General features: G+C 47.1%; 1 long non-coding RNA gene across 1 annotated transcript in view; it reads right to left on the bottom strand.

Moving 5' to 3' along the window:
* LOC144768682 (uncharacterized) overlaps positions 1 to 15214 on the bottom strand; it is a 110725-nt gene that overhangs the window by 74078 nt on the left and 21433 nt on the right. The window contains exon 4 of the long non-coding RNA XR_013598610.1: positions 13054 to 13197. This is a non-coding gene — a long non-coding RNA (uncharacterized LOC144768682). The remainder of the gene's footprint in view (positions 1 to 13053; positions 13198 to 15214) is intronic.

Below are 15214 nucleotides of genomic sequence, written 5' to 3'. Positions count from 1 at the left end.
CCACCGCCCTAGCCGTTAGGCCAACTCCTCTCCCCTTCCTCATCTCTACCATCAGCTAGTTGGGCCTGACCACCAAAAAATGCCTGCCAAGAAAACTACAGAACTTACAGGTCCAACAGGACAGGGTCCCACTTCTCAGGTCCATGGCTGGGCTTGGTACCTCTTTACTTTCCCTTCTGTTCTATAGTATCTTGGGTCTGCCAAGTACACAGGATTCTTAGAACTACTGCTCATTATGACAGACCATTATGACAGACCAAATAGAAAGATTCACAGAAGTAGGGATGTGCAGAATTTGTTTTATACATTGTGCTCCTTAGTCAAATTCGTGAATTCTCCTACTTTCTTGGGCTACACCAAACACTGTTTTTCCCTACACCACCGCTTTAGCGGGTTACTTCTCTCACTAATGAAAGTTGTGGACAGAATGTGTTATAAAAATTGTTGTGCAAAGTCTTTGCACATTGAGGTTTTGCAGAGAATAAATCCACTTAGCATGATTTTCCTGACCCACCTATATTATATCACTTGTGTACTGAACTAGAACATCAGGGACATCTTAAGATTTTGAGGGACTTGAGCATACATAATTTAGGGCCCCTTTTCGGAACACATTTGAATTTATGATCCAATTTCAGCATGTTTTTGCCCACATTGGCCATGTCACTGAGTGCACAGGCACACTGGTTCAAATTCTAAATGTATTTGCTTCTAGTGTTCAGGGAAATTGACGTGTGTTTTCAGTATTCCAATATGGCAGCAGCTCACTAATATAATTGTAAATAATCTGCGACACCCAAACTTTTCTCATATGTGTGAGGTCCTGTTTAGATTTAAAAGAAACAGTTTTTTCTGAATGTTGCATGGTATTAAAAAATATAAACACCACATTTCACAGCAAAATGCCTGTAACAGAGTCCAAAAATACATTAATGAAAACCGGTATTTAAAACAATCTGTATTTGTTTAAGAATCATTAATGTTATTAGGGCATGATTGTTTACAGAACCGATCTGGCTCAGGCAGAGAGTTGACAACACTCTCAGGGGCCCGTGTGAAATGTTAGGGCCCGCCCTGGGCCAGCCCCCACTTTGCCCATGCCATAAAACGTCTCTGTCGAACACTGGTGTGAATCTTGCTCTGCTCCTACATGTTTCAGGTGGAGCAACACTACTCCTGACTGCTGGCTTGTCTCACCCAAACCATTGACCCAGAACTCTCAACATTCCTATTTCCATGGGTGTATTCCTTTAAATATCTATACACCTGTGCTGTCATGTTATGTTACGTTGGTATATTATTTGTATTGCCCAAGAATTGCCATTAGCACATCCTGCAGATGTTGGCAGTCAGGAGCCTGAGTCATACTGTGCTGATATAGGGGTCGATTACGATGGCGGACCGACCTGCGTCCGGCCGCCACCCCCGAGGTGGAGGGACCGTCCGCAGGGGCAGCGGCGGTCCATCCGTTGGAATTAGGATGTGACCGCCACATCCCGTATAGTTAACAGTGCGGCGGGTGCTGCTTTAAGCAGCACCCGCCGCAAAGTAAAAAATGCATGATGTGCATTTGCATGCACAAAGCGGCAGGCACCGTGCGGTGCCTGCCGCATTATGCATGCAAATGCAGGGGGGTGCCATAGGTACCCCCATGTGCACCCCCCACCACCCCCTTCACCCTGGGGGCCCGCAACGGGCCCCCAATGCAAGGACCGTATGCCTTTTTGTGGCGGCATTTCCGCCACGGAAAGGCATATCCCCCAGCACATCCTAATATGGCTGGCGGTGTCGATAGACACCGCCACCATATTAGAGCTTTTCCGCCGCGGTCGCAAGGTGACCATGGCGGACGGTCTTCCCCTCCGCCACGGCCCCCCCCACCATCGTAATATGGCGGGGGGAACAAAGGTGGCGACGGGCAGTGATGGCGGACGGATCGCCACTGCCTGCATGGCGGTGGCGATCCGTCCGCCATACTAATTGACCCCCTAGTCTGGGAACCGAGTTCTGGATTTTCTCAGATTGTGTGACCAGGGGCGGCTGGTGAACCTTAAAAGTGTTGAGCCATAGGACCAAATCCTGAATTCCCTCTGATATTATTGCCCTTTTTTTCTTCAAGTTTTCTTGGTCTCTCTCTAGGCTTTCATTCTTTCCATCTGTTCTTTATCTTCTCTCTTTGTGTATTTTTACAATTTCAGAGTGGCTGCTTATAATTGCTTAGGGGTTAGAAAAGCACAGCAGGGACCCCAGAGGCATGCCTTTTACACAAGGCCGTGAAATTGTAAATGTGAGTAGCTCTTCTTTGTAATCACGCTATAGTAAATACGAATTTTACGAAGAGGTTTGCTGGTTTCCAAGATACATGAACTATTTCCATGAGTGGAGGTTTTCCACCACTACAGTATGGAGTCCGAAGAGTGACACAATCACACTGAAATGGTATCAGCATCCACAAAGTCTGATGGCTGTTTTGAAAGAGATCAGCCTAGTGACACTGCAGAGGTGACGACCTCACTAGACTGCCATTCTTTTGATTTCATGGTAGCGATAGTTCTGTCTCTAGTCCTTTCTGACACTTGTTCATTTTAATAAAGACTCCACCATGATGAGACAGCACATACTTAATGCCTGTGGGTTTGTAATAAACCACTCTCTCCTTCTTCCCCACACAGGTACTTGTAAGAGTGTACGTGCCATGATCAAACAGGACATTGCTCCGTGTCCCCAAATTCATAAAGAAACGTACACATGCATGTCCAAAAGTGCCCATGCAACATTAGAAATAAAATTACAATAGCTTAGGGGAGGAGCGCCAAGAAACCACACAGTGCACACATTTCAGCATCCCAAAGCTCCAGCTGGAAATACCCCGTACCAAACTGGTTTCATGGGGCGACAGAAGATTTCTCGTTTCAGCACCCAAGCTCTGGAATACTTTGCCACTATCTATAAAGAGCAGCCCCTCTCTGTGGTCTTTCCGAAAGCATCTTAAAACGTGGCTATTTGATCAATAATTACCTCCTTCTCTAAGGCAGATTTCAGCAAATACTTAGCGCCGAGATGCCCACGGGCCTTTGTTGCGCTTAACAAGTGTTTAAATAAATAAATAAATAAATAAATGAGCTTAAAACCAGGTGGAGAACTTTTCGCAACCCAAGATACGTGGTAGGTAACAACGGGGAGGAGATGGTGCTGGCTAAAGGGGCTTAAAAATGAATTTAGGGGGAAATGACCAGCATGAAACACACAAAAAGGTAATGGGAGGCTGCTTGCAAGAAGTTTAACCACAGGCAATCAATTGGGGTAGCACTCTAACCCACCATTCTTTTGCTTACCATGCTACCTCAGTTTGGACTAAGCCTGCAAAAAAAACTCCGCTGTGCTTCGCGAAGCTCCGCAAGAGATGGAGTGCATTAGATAAATGCCGTTTGCTGTGATTTTCAGCGCCAGGTGCTTGTCCGCACTGTGCAATCATTGCAAACAGCACCATGCACATCACAAGCGGGCGCTGCTTCCTTTCTGCCACTCGAGAAGATTTTTTACTTGAGCGGTAGCTTTCTCAACGCGAAAGGACGGTTTCTCAACGCGAGCGACGTGAGCATAGGCGACCACCCGCATTGAAAAATCCCGCCGGAAGGTTGATTTTCTATGTTCGCGCTCACCAACTTGACATTGACGATCGCGAACAAGGAAAAATCTCACTGGGAGGTGGATTTTCCTCGCTTGCGCCTGCCAAGTTGACGTTGATGAACGCGAGTGAGGACAAAAACTCTGCTCCAGAGTTCACTGCCCAGACTTAGGGCCCGATTACGATGGCGGTTTTCCCGCATCCTCTGGGCCGGCGGAAGCCACCGCCGGCCCGGAGGATGCGGGAAAACCGCAGCGGACTGAAAAAGACCCCCTGCCAGATTAGGATGGCTGGGGGATCGTTTTTCAGTCCGCAGCTTTTCCGCCGCGGTCGCCTCCCGTCCGCGGCGGAAAAGCACTAACATGGCTGGCGGTGTCTATCAGACACCGCCAGTCATATTAGGATGTCTGGAGGAACATGCCTTTACACGGCTGCATTTCCGCCGTGCAAAGGCATACGGATTTTTGTTTGGGGGCCCGTTGCGGGCCCCCAGGGGTAAAGGGGGGTGCACATGGGGGGTACCTATGGTACCCCCCTGCATTTGCCTGCGCAAAGCGGCAGGCACCGCGCGGTGCCTGCCGCTTTGTGCATGCAAATGCACAACTTACATTTTTATCATTTCGGCAGGTGCTGCTTCAAGCAGCACCCGCCGCAATGATAAAAATACAGGATGTGACCGCCAAGGTGGCGGTCACATCCTAATTTGCATGGAGGGACCGCCGCTGCCCCTGCAGACAGTCCCTCCTACTCTATGATGGCGGATGGACTCAGGTCCGTCCGCCATCATAATCGGCCCCTTAGTTTGAACTCAGCCATATGCAAATTAGCATATGGCTGGGTCCAAACCGAGGTGGCATGGTGAGCAAAAGAACGAAGGATTGGGATATTATTTCGAGTGATTGCCAGTTGTTAGACAAATTACAAGCATTCTTCCCATTACCTTTTGTGTGTTTCCAAATATTACAAGCAGCCTGCATCTACCAGACTTGGTCCAAACAACAAAATGGTCCTAGTGGCCAATTATATGGTGTTAATTCACATATTGATGATCCTGCTATTGGATCCTAGCGGGAGAGAGAGGAAAACAACACCAAGGCCCTGATTACGATGTTGGACGGAGTTGACTTCGATCGACATCACTGCGGATGGGGAACTGACCGACCTCAGGTCGTCGGTTTTGACACCGCAATTAGGATGCGATCGCAAACTTCCATTTTAAAATGGAAGCTTGCGCTGTGGGCCAAAACCGCTCGCAGCACAAGCTCCCACTGAAAAATTCTCGTTTTTAAACATCCCTGTGGCAGGCACCTCATCAATACGTAAATTAACACTATATAATTGGCCACTAGGACCATTTTATTGTTTGTATCAAACTATACCCGGGTCCTGTGGCTCACCTTGGGTTATCCCATTAATGTATAAGTGCATCTACCAGACTGCATCTACCTGCTCTTCGTTTCCCAGGCAAATCTTTAACAGCCAAAAGCAGTGACCCTGTAATATCCACACAGGCTTTCCGTCATTAGCTGGCCAGGTGCCAGACATTGTTTGCACACCATGCCCCTTGCTTGCTTTACCCTCACTGCTATGGACTCTTTCCTAGCAAATAACGCTGCAGTGCGAGAGGGAGATGGGGAGGGAGAACAAATGGCAATACAAACGAAAACGTGCTGAAAAGTGGTCACAGATGTGGTCACTCACTTGTAACTTGACCCAATCCACGGTATCTAGGTAGTCACTATCACATTACCCTCACCTCAGAATTCTCAGGTACATATGAAACTTCATAGTGCCGTAGACACCCGCAAGAAGCTGATCAGATCCACTACAATTACTTCCAATTAGCTGACGGTTGCTTAATTTATATTGTTACATTTTGCAACGTGTTCACAGTTTACTTGTCCACCCTGCTGTCCCCTCTTTTCCCAGGCATTATAGCAGCCTCCTATGAAATCCGTGCTTTCGAACTCATCCCGGTGTGGTGGGGACAATGACGTTTCCTCATCACACCCCATTTGGTGTCAGATAGAGAAATATATACCCTTGTTTAATGACAAACAGGCTCAGAAAACAGATTGCTGATGCATAAAACACCTAACTGTGTTCCGTTTTTGAGGATGTTCTATGTTACAGAGAGGGAGTCACCCTGCTGCCTGGTAGGCCACAGAGGGGCAGGGTTGAAAGCAGGGAAGCCTGTAAAACCTGCGACATGTGGCACATGCGAACGAATGCATTTATCTGAGAAAAGAGCCTGACTTTCCCATGAGAGAGTGAAAACGATTGGCAGAACAGGGACATAGACAATGTAATTAAAACATTAAGAGAGACAGGAAAGTGTGTGTTTTGGGAGGGGGAGGCAGAGCCATAACACACATAATAATGGTCCAGCTCTATTATTCACCTTGGAAAATAATCATCATTTTTACGTACCATCCACTGGTATCTCTTTATATACATTTCTAGTAATATACAATGTTTTTAATTTTTTTTTTATGTATTTGTTGCCCGTATTGGAACTTTCATAGATTCCCATAGCTTGTATCATTCCCCGTCGTCGGAATGGGAGCCTCGGTAAATAATAAATATATATATATATATATATATATATATATATATATACATACGTAGGTAAATAAACCATAATAGGTACAAAATTGGAAAAAATAGGTCTAGGCCTCATTCTGTTTTGTAGCCTATATGCCTCCTTTTGTAAAAAGACCCAAATATAGAGCACCAACCAATCAGATCAGCCTCACCCTCCGGAACCTTCCTGAGAAAGCTCATAGCCTCAGATTTTCTACCACACGTTGGTGATAGGGAGTCTCTTTAGAGCTCTGCTCTAGTTTTCTTCTTGAGGTAGTTTTTCTTCTATTCTTGACAGGATTTATTTGTGAAATTTTTCTGATGGCTGACAAGGAAAAGAAGAGCCTTTTCAGGCCTTGTGACACTTGTTCTAAAAAACTACTTTTTGCGGAGGATAAACATAAGGGCTGTATATATTGTTTATACCCAGACCATAAAGTGGCGGATTGTAAGATCTGTAGGACTTTTTCAACGAAGACCCTGCGTGACCGTGAGGGGCGTCTGCTAACTTGGCTGCAAAAGATAAAGTTGAGAGATGGTGTTATTTCCAGTGATGATGAGGATGCTTCTTCTTCTACTTCCTCGCGATGGTCACAGAAGAGGGGTAGGTCATCTGTGTCAGTTTCTTCTGCACTCCCCTCTAAGGCTGTGCATGGGACTTCTGACAGGTCTGGCAAGCCTGGGCCCGGCGAATCTCCTCACACAAGTGAAAAGGAGAGGGAGGGGCCGGTACCTCAGGTACCAAAGTCAAAGAAAGGGGGTGATGGCTTGGCCGGGCTACCCCATCAGGCTGAAGTCTCTAAGCCTTTCAAGAAACCAGCTGTTGAGGCTTCTTCAGTTGGCAAGGCTAAGGTGACTAAAACATCGTCGACGACGGTTTCCACATCGTCGTCCAGTGTACCGTCGACGACTTCATCTTCTGTACTGTCGACGAAGAAGGTTTCGCCGACGAAGGTAGTAGCGTCGACGACGACAAGGATGACACTTTCGACAACGTCGACGACGACCACGACAGCAACGTCGACGACGGTGTCGACAGCAACGTCGACGACGGTAGCGTCGACGAGGACAACCCCGTCGACGACGGACTCATCGACGACGACGATGGTGTCGACGGCAGTTCTACCGTCGACGATCTCGACGACGGCACCGTCGACAGGCGAATTACCCCGGATATGACTTCGCCTAGGAAGGTAGCTCCATTGCCTCAGGCCTTATTGTTGGATGAGGAGGAATACTCTGAGGAGGAAAATGGTGTCTTTGGGGATGCTTAAAGTCCATCCCAACTGCAGGTCAAATATCATGACTCTGAGTCTGATAATGAATATTTTTATGGTCAGGAACAGCAACAACAGCAAAGCCGTGTTCCATACCAGGAAGCTCCAGATCAGCGGGGCATGATCTCAATGCGAGTCACTCTGTTAGAGGACTTACGATCCATGCTGGATGACTATAGGCGCAGGGATGCATCAGGCCGGGTTGAAGGGCAGACACAGGAGCGACCAGGGTTGTCTGCTGCTCCGTATTTGCCACTTCCGTAAGGGCAAGAGGCTGTAGAGGTTCCCCAGAGGGTAGAACCTGCCCATGTGGACTCTTCAGATGATGACCAAGGACATACTCAGGCTCCAGATCCTGATGTTGAATGGGATGTAGACATGAGTCCGGACCCGGCATCACCAGTACCGGATTTGATAGACTCTCCCCCGGCATACGTGGGAGGTTTTCACAACCTGATGGAAAGGGCCACGGCGCGTTTTAAGCTCGCCATGCCTTCTACTTTGACTGATTGTTTTCTCTATGATTTTAAAGAGCCGTATCGCAAGGCCGTTCGATCCATTCCCATCGTGGACCACATATGGGAAGAGGGAAAGAAGGTGATGCAGGCGCCAGCTACGGTCATTCCTGTTCTCCCACGTTTGGAGAAGAGATATAAGGTGCCAGATGACAGTCCAGCTTGCTTTATTGGACAACCACGACCGGATTCAGTTATATCACAGGCGGCGCAACGGAAGTCGCGCAATCCGTCGGCTCCTCTAACGACTCCACCTGACAGGGACGGAAGACGGTTAGATACTGCTGGGAAGCGTTTCTCATCTATAGCTAGTTTGCTAGTTAGGGCTTCCAATGCCCTAGCAATCTTGGGTCGTTACCACCGACAGATGTGGAGCGACGTTTCTGCATACCTGGACCAGCTGCCGGACAATCCCAACACTGAAGCTCAGAAGATCCTGGAGGAGGGACAACGCTCCTCATCGGAGATAATAGACTGCGCGATGGACATCGCTACCACCGCTTTCCGTGCTCTAGGTGGAGCAGCACTTCTCAGGAGACAGGGTTGGTTGCGAGCGACTTGGTTTCGTCCTGAGGTCCAGAACAGAATCCTGGACTTACCCTTTGACGGAGACATGCTGTTCGGGAAGCATGTTGATGACACTCTGCAAGGGATAAAGAAGGATACAGAGACGGCTCGGTCCCTGGGCAACCTGCAGTATAGGAGGACACCTTTCCGTGGAGCAAGGGGCAGAGGCTTCACATCGACCAGAGGGGGTTACCAACAGCAACGTTACTCTCAGCAGTCACAATCGTACAGACCGCAGTACTCTAATCAGTATTCTCAGCGGCAATCGCACTCCTCATCTTTCTCTCGCCAATCCTCACGTGGGCGACAAGGGCGTCAAGGCAGGGACGCCTCCAGACGTCAATAGCGGCCCCCTGACTCTGCCGACTGTTCCTCCGCCCCATGTGTCACCAGTGGGCGGCAGGATCTCTCAACATCTGAGCAACTGGGAACAGATAACATCGGATCAGTGGGTATTGAACATCATCCGTCATGGACACACTTTAGAGTTCCAGGATATTCCACCCTACAGAGCTCCCCACGCCACCAATACGAGACATCTAAGCCTTCTCCAATTGGAAGTTCAGCAAATGCTTCAGAAAGGGGCGATCCAACGTGTCCCTCTATCTCAAAGAGGCGAAGGCTTCTATTCCAGGTTTTTCCTGATTCGAAAAACGAATGACAAGTGGCGTCCGATCCTGGACTTAAGGGAGCTCAACACCTATCTCGTGAAGCTTTCATTTCGGATAATCTCACTCCAGGACATCTTGCGCCTCCTGAATCCAGGCGACTTTATGGCAACGCTAGACCTAGAAGATGCCTATGTCCCGATCCACCCAGCGCACAGACGTTTTCTTCGCTTCACAGTGGGCAAGAGTCAATTCCAATTCATGGTGCTCCCGTTTGGATTAAGATCCGCGCCGCGGATTTTCACGAAGGTGCTGGCCCCGGTGGCATCTTTCTGAGGAGGCAGTCAATAGAAGTTGTCCCGTACTTGGACGACTGGTTGCTGAAGGCCCCAAGTTATCGGGCGGCAACAGGGGCAGTAGAAACATGTTTGCATTTATTCGACCAACTAGGTTTCCAGCTCAACAGGGAGAAATCGGTCCTTCAGCCGGCCAAGTCAGCAAAATTCCTGGGCGCATTTCTCGACACGCATTCTTGCAAAGCCTTCCCATCGAAAGAGAGGCAAGCCAAACTCATTTCTTCGGCCAGTCTACTTCGGAGGAAGCTTTGGGTATCAGTCAGGATGTACAAGTCTCTTCTGGGGTCGATTTCCTCTTGTATTCAATTGATTCCGCACTGCAGGCTGCGAATGCGGCCTTTACAGGAACAGCTAGACCTTCAGTGGAGACAAGTGGACGGTTTATTCAGCGACAAGATCACTGTCACCCTGCAAATGAAACAGGCGGCTGCCTGGTGGATAAAAGAATCTCACCTTTCGGTGGGTCTCAGCTTCAGGATGCCTCCGGCTCTTCGCATCATTACAACAGATGCCTCCCTTCAAGGTTTGGGAGCAGTCATGCAAGATCTCCAAGTCAGTGGGCATTGGACGCCAGTGGAACGTCGTCTTCATATAAACGTTCTGGAGCTGAGGGCCATTCGTTTGGCTCTGTTGGCTTTCCTTCCAAGGATAAGAAACTCCTCCATCCTAGTGCGTACGGACAACACCACGGCTATGCACTATGTCAACAAGCAGGGGGGCACAAGATCGCCACTGCTTTCCAAGGAAGCTCAGCTACTATGGGAATGGGCAATTTCACAGAACATCACGCTCGTGCCAGAACATCTCCCGGGTGTGTGCAACACAAAGGCGGATACACTAAGCCGCCTAAAAGCGATTTCTCACGAATGGGATTTGGACAATTCAGTAGTCGAGGGGATCTTCGCCCGCTGGGGTACTCCAGCGATCGATCTGTTCACCACTCCGGCAAACAAAAAATGCTGGTTTTATGCAAGCAGGGGACACCATCAAGGATCGCTGGGGAATGCGCTGTTGATGTCTTGGTCCGGCGCATTTGTTTACGCCTTTCCTCCGTTTCCCCTAATCCCTCGGGTCCTCAGAAAGCTCAAGATGGACCGATACAGGATGATTCTGGTGGCTCCCTCCTGGGCTCGCCAGTTTTGGTTCACGGAACTGCTCCTTCTATCTCAAGACCATCCCATACATCTCCGGTCCAGCCAATCTCTTCTTCTGTCAATGTCCAACGGCCAGGTTCTCCACCCGAACCTGAACTCGCTTCAATTGGCAGCATGGCTCCTGAGCATAGAGAGTTCCGAGATCTAGACATTTCTGACGAATGTAGAAACATCTTGGCTCAGGCAAGGGCTCCTAGAACGAACAGGTCTTATAGCGCAAAGTGGAAACGTTTCTATTTATGGTGTCAGCGGGAAGGAGTCCACCCTTTTTCGTCAGCTCCGCATCAGCTCTTGCCATATATCCTGTCATTGGCACATGCAGGACTTGCCCATTCTTCCATCAAAGTCCACCTGGCGGCAATCTCCAGATATAGAAGGACAAGGTCGGGTCCTTCTCTTTTGTCGGCAAGAGTCATTGAGCAATTCTTGAAAGGACGCTTTAGAGTATTTCCGCCAGTCCGGCCTCCACCTCCTGTATGGCATCTAAACGTGGTCCTTGCTCAACTAATGAGACCTCCATTTGAGCCAATCATAAGACTGACTTAAAATTCTTATCATGGAAGGTGGCTCTTCTCCTCGCGCTTACCTCCAAGAGAAGGGTAGGGGAACTACAGGCTCTGACCATCAAGGAACCTTTTTTACAGTTCAAAAATGATACCTTGATCCTTCGAATGAACCCCAAGTTTATTCCGAAGGTTCCTACAGACTTTCATCTGAATGAACCAGTGGTTCTAAATTCCTATTTTCCCCAGCCTTCGACTCCGGCCGAAAGGACACTTCATTCTCTAGACGTCCAGAGATGTTTAAAATTCTATCTTCAATGCACTGCTGGTTTTAGAAAATCACTTCAACTGTTTGTGGCTTTTGGGGCCCCACGAAAGGGGTTGCCTCTATCCAAACAAGGGATTTCCAGATGGATCTCGAGTGCAATCCGCTTCTGCCACCAGACGGCGGGAAAGCCTCTGGAAGGACAGATTAAAGCACACTCCACGAGGTCTATTTCGTCTTCAACGGCGCTGTTTGCAGGAGTATCGATTAAGGACATCTGCAGAGCGGCCACCTGGAGCAGTACCCATTCCTTCACAAAACACTATCGCCAGGACTCCTATGCTAAAGGAGATGCTGCTGTTGGTCAAGCGGTCCTGAGAAATCTCTTCCAGTGAGCGGTGAGCTTTCCTTTCTACCCTCCTTCCTGTTCTTTCACATTTTGTTATTTATATTGTTGTCTAATTGTCTTATGACATTACGTTGAGCTCATGACATATTGTATGATGTTATTTTGGACGTTGTGAACGAAATGTGCTAAGCATGCTAACTGCTATCTATTCTGATACAAGCTATGGGAATCTATGAAAGTTCCAATACTGGGGCAAGAAAACAAGTTACTTACCTATAACTTTAGTTCCCCAGTATTGGTAACTTTCATATATTCCCATGCGCCCACCCGCCTCCCCTGGGAAAGCTCACCCTTTTGGGGATGTCTTTATAGCTATGCAACGGGTACGAAAATCTGAGGCTATGAGCTTTCTCAGGAAGGTTCCAGAGGGTGAGGCTGATCTGATTGGTTGGTGCTCTATATTTGGGTCTTTTTACAAAAGGAGGCATATAGGTTACAAAACAGAATGAGGCCTAGACCTATTTTTTTTTCCTATTTTGGACCAATTATGGTTTATTTACCTATGTATATATATGTATTCCCAGAACAAAGTTCAGTAAACACGCTCTCAGGAAAGAAAAGGGAGAGTACCAATCCGAGTAAAGTGCTGTTTAATCACAACGCGTTTCGCCAAACAAATGGCTTGATCGAGAGCTTGTTGTACAAAGGTTAAATAACCTCACCAGTGTGCTAAACATAAACATAGGACTGCGGTAAGAGGGCAGACATTACTGAAAAGTCAGGCATGGTCAGGCGAACAGCGCGCGGTACAAAGAATAACATAAAATGCATGTACAATGAACATGATTCATGACACCCCCGCTAATGCTGTTGTGAAAACACGAAAATGAATAAAGAGATAAATGCTCTCAAACGTCTGCCTGCTATGAACAGCAAATTATCGCACAAGTGCGCAAACAATGCATGAAGTAAATTAAATTGAATAATAATACAGAGATGGCACGATACCAATAGCGTGTCAATGCGTGCATGCATGGCCTAGAAATGATAGCAAGGCAAGCTTGTGTCCAACAGTATAAGATTAAACTCAAAATAGTCCAAGTTGGACATGGAATAATGCGAACCCATTTGGACATAGACATGTCCTAAAATGTGGCGCAAAGCCAGGCAACTGAGTTTAGAATTTATCACAAACAAAGTGTCTGTAAATACAGGGCAAGTGCCCAAGTCCTGAAATGATGCCCTTACTGTGCGAAGTCATTCAGATGCCCTCAAGTGCCGCTCTCACGTCTAACAAGCAAACCAGTGCCCCCGTGTGCAGGAAACAGGAGAAGGGGAGGAGTCCCGTGATCGTGAAATATAAGTGAAAAAGGGGCCCCTTCTCGTGTGTTTCTGAAAATAAAACAAACAAAAATATACAAAACATGAGTATAGTCAATTCAACTGGGCATGCTGAAAGCATAGAATAACATTAAAAATCAGTTATGGAGGAACTGATTGTTCAGAAAGAGGATCCTAAAAGGAGGAAAACACAGTTAGAACGATAGTTAAAAAACACAGTTAGAAAAACATGTCATGTAATGAAAAGACACCAGGGCCCTGGTGTCCAACGGGGAAGTTAATATGCACTCGGCTAATACTTGAGATGTACTGATAGATCCTCATTCTCATTCAAGCCCCCCGGGGTTTTGGTTTGGAAATCAATGATGAGTTTAGACTCCCTTTGACGCAATTTCAGGACTCTATTTCCCCCCCTGGGATTCTTGGTGACTTGTTCCAAGATGATGTACCTCAAATCCCTCACATTAGAGAAATGAGTTTCTCTAAAATGTCGGGCCACCGGATATTTGGGATCAAAATTGGTAATGGCTCTGGTATGTTCCAGTATTCTCTTTTTAGCCATGCACGTAGTGCTTCCGATGTACCACTTGTTACAGGTGCAAATGATTGCATAGATAACAAATGTGGAGCTGCAAGTCAAAAAAGGTTTGATGCTTTTCTTAACGCCATTGTGACTGACTTCCTTACAAGACTTGCTGTTGGCACACGCCTTGCAGTGTCCACAAGGGTAAAAACCGTCGATGCCCTCTATGTTGGTGGGGGGGTGCACCGTGATGTCACTGTGGACAAGCATGTCCCGTATATTCTTACCGCGTCTGTACGTGATACTTGGTCTGGTAGCCAGATCTGTTCCTACAACGTTGTCACTTTTGAGAATGTCCCAATTTTTAGTGACAATTCTCTTGATTGCTTTGGCATCTGAGCTGTATGTCAGAATGAGTCTGGTGGTTTGTCCCTTCTGGCTATCATCATCTGGTTTGTCACTGATGGTTTCGGCTCTGTCTATTGCATTAACCCTCATTCTGGCTTTCTTCAGAACCCAATCAGGGTAACCCCTTTCTCTGAATCTTATCATCATGACCTTGCTTTCTTTCTCAAAACTTTGACTGGTATTGCAGTTACGTTTGGCCCTCAGTAGTTCCCCAAACGGAATGCTCCACTTGAGATTTTCCGGATGACTACTGAGGGCATGCAGCATACTGTTCCCTGCCGTATTCTTGCGGAAGAGTGAAGTAAGAACCTGATTGTTTTTTATTTCCACTCTAACGTCAAGATACTCTATGGAAGTCTTGCTTTTGTTGCCACTCAAGACGATGTTTCTGTCGTTGTTATTGAGTTTGTCAACAAAAGCATCAGCCTCAACCATAGTGCCACTCCACACAATGAAGAGATCGTCAATGTATCTCAACCATACCCTGACCTTGGCAAAATCTGTCTGAAAATTGGTGTCATTGCGTATGTCTGATTCCCATTTTCCCAGAAAAAGATTCGCAAAGCTGGGTGAAAAACATGAGCCCATAGCTGACCCGCTTACCTGTCTGTATAATTCACCGTTAAACATAAAGATGTTGTATTCCAGACAATATTTGATCATTTCTAGAATCATACCAGTGTGGTCTCTGTATCTAATGGGCCTGTCCTGGAGAAATTCTTTGCATGCCTCTAGTCCTTGCTTATGGTCTATTATGGTGTACAGACTCTGTACATCCAGCGTAATCAGAATGGAGTCTGTATCCCATGCTAGACCTTCGATTTTCTTCAGAAAATCCTTCGTATCTTTGACATAACTGGACAAGTTGGTCATATATTCTCTCAAGAAATGGTCTATGTACTTGGATACCATCTCTGAAGCACTGCCCCTGGAGGACACAATGGGTCTCCCTGGTGGATTATTTTTGTTCTTGTGAACTTTGGGCAGTAGATACAACACGGGAAGTACAGGAAAATCACATTTGAGATATTTAAACTCATCCCATGATAGGATACCTCTATCCTTCCAGTCTAACAGAAAATCATGTAGAATGGTGATACTTTCATGGTAACCTGCCGTATCAATGGTCTCATAAAA

This window comes from Lissotriton helveticus, chromosome 7 (assembly GCF_964261635.1).
Source record: "Lissotriton helveticus chromosome 7, aLisHel1.1, whole genome shotgun sequence".
Lineage (NCBI taxonomy): Eukaryota > Metazoa > Chordata > Amphibia > Caudata > Salamandridae > Lissotriton > Lissotriton helveticus.
This window is presented reverse-complemented; position numbering and strand designations above follow the sequence as displayed.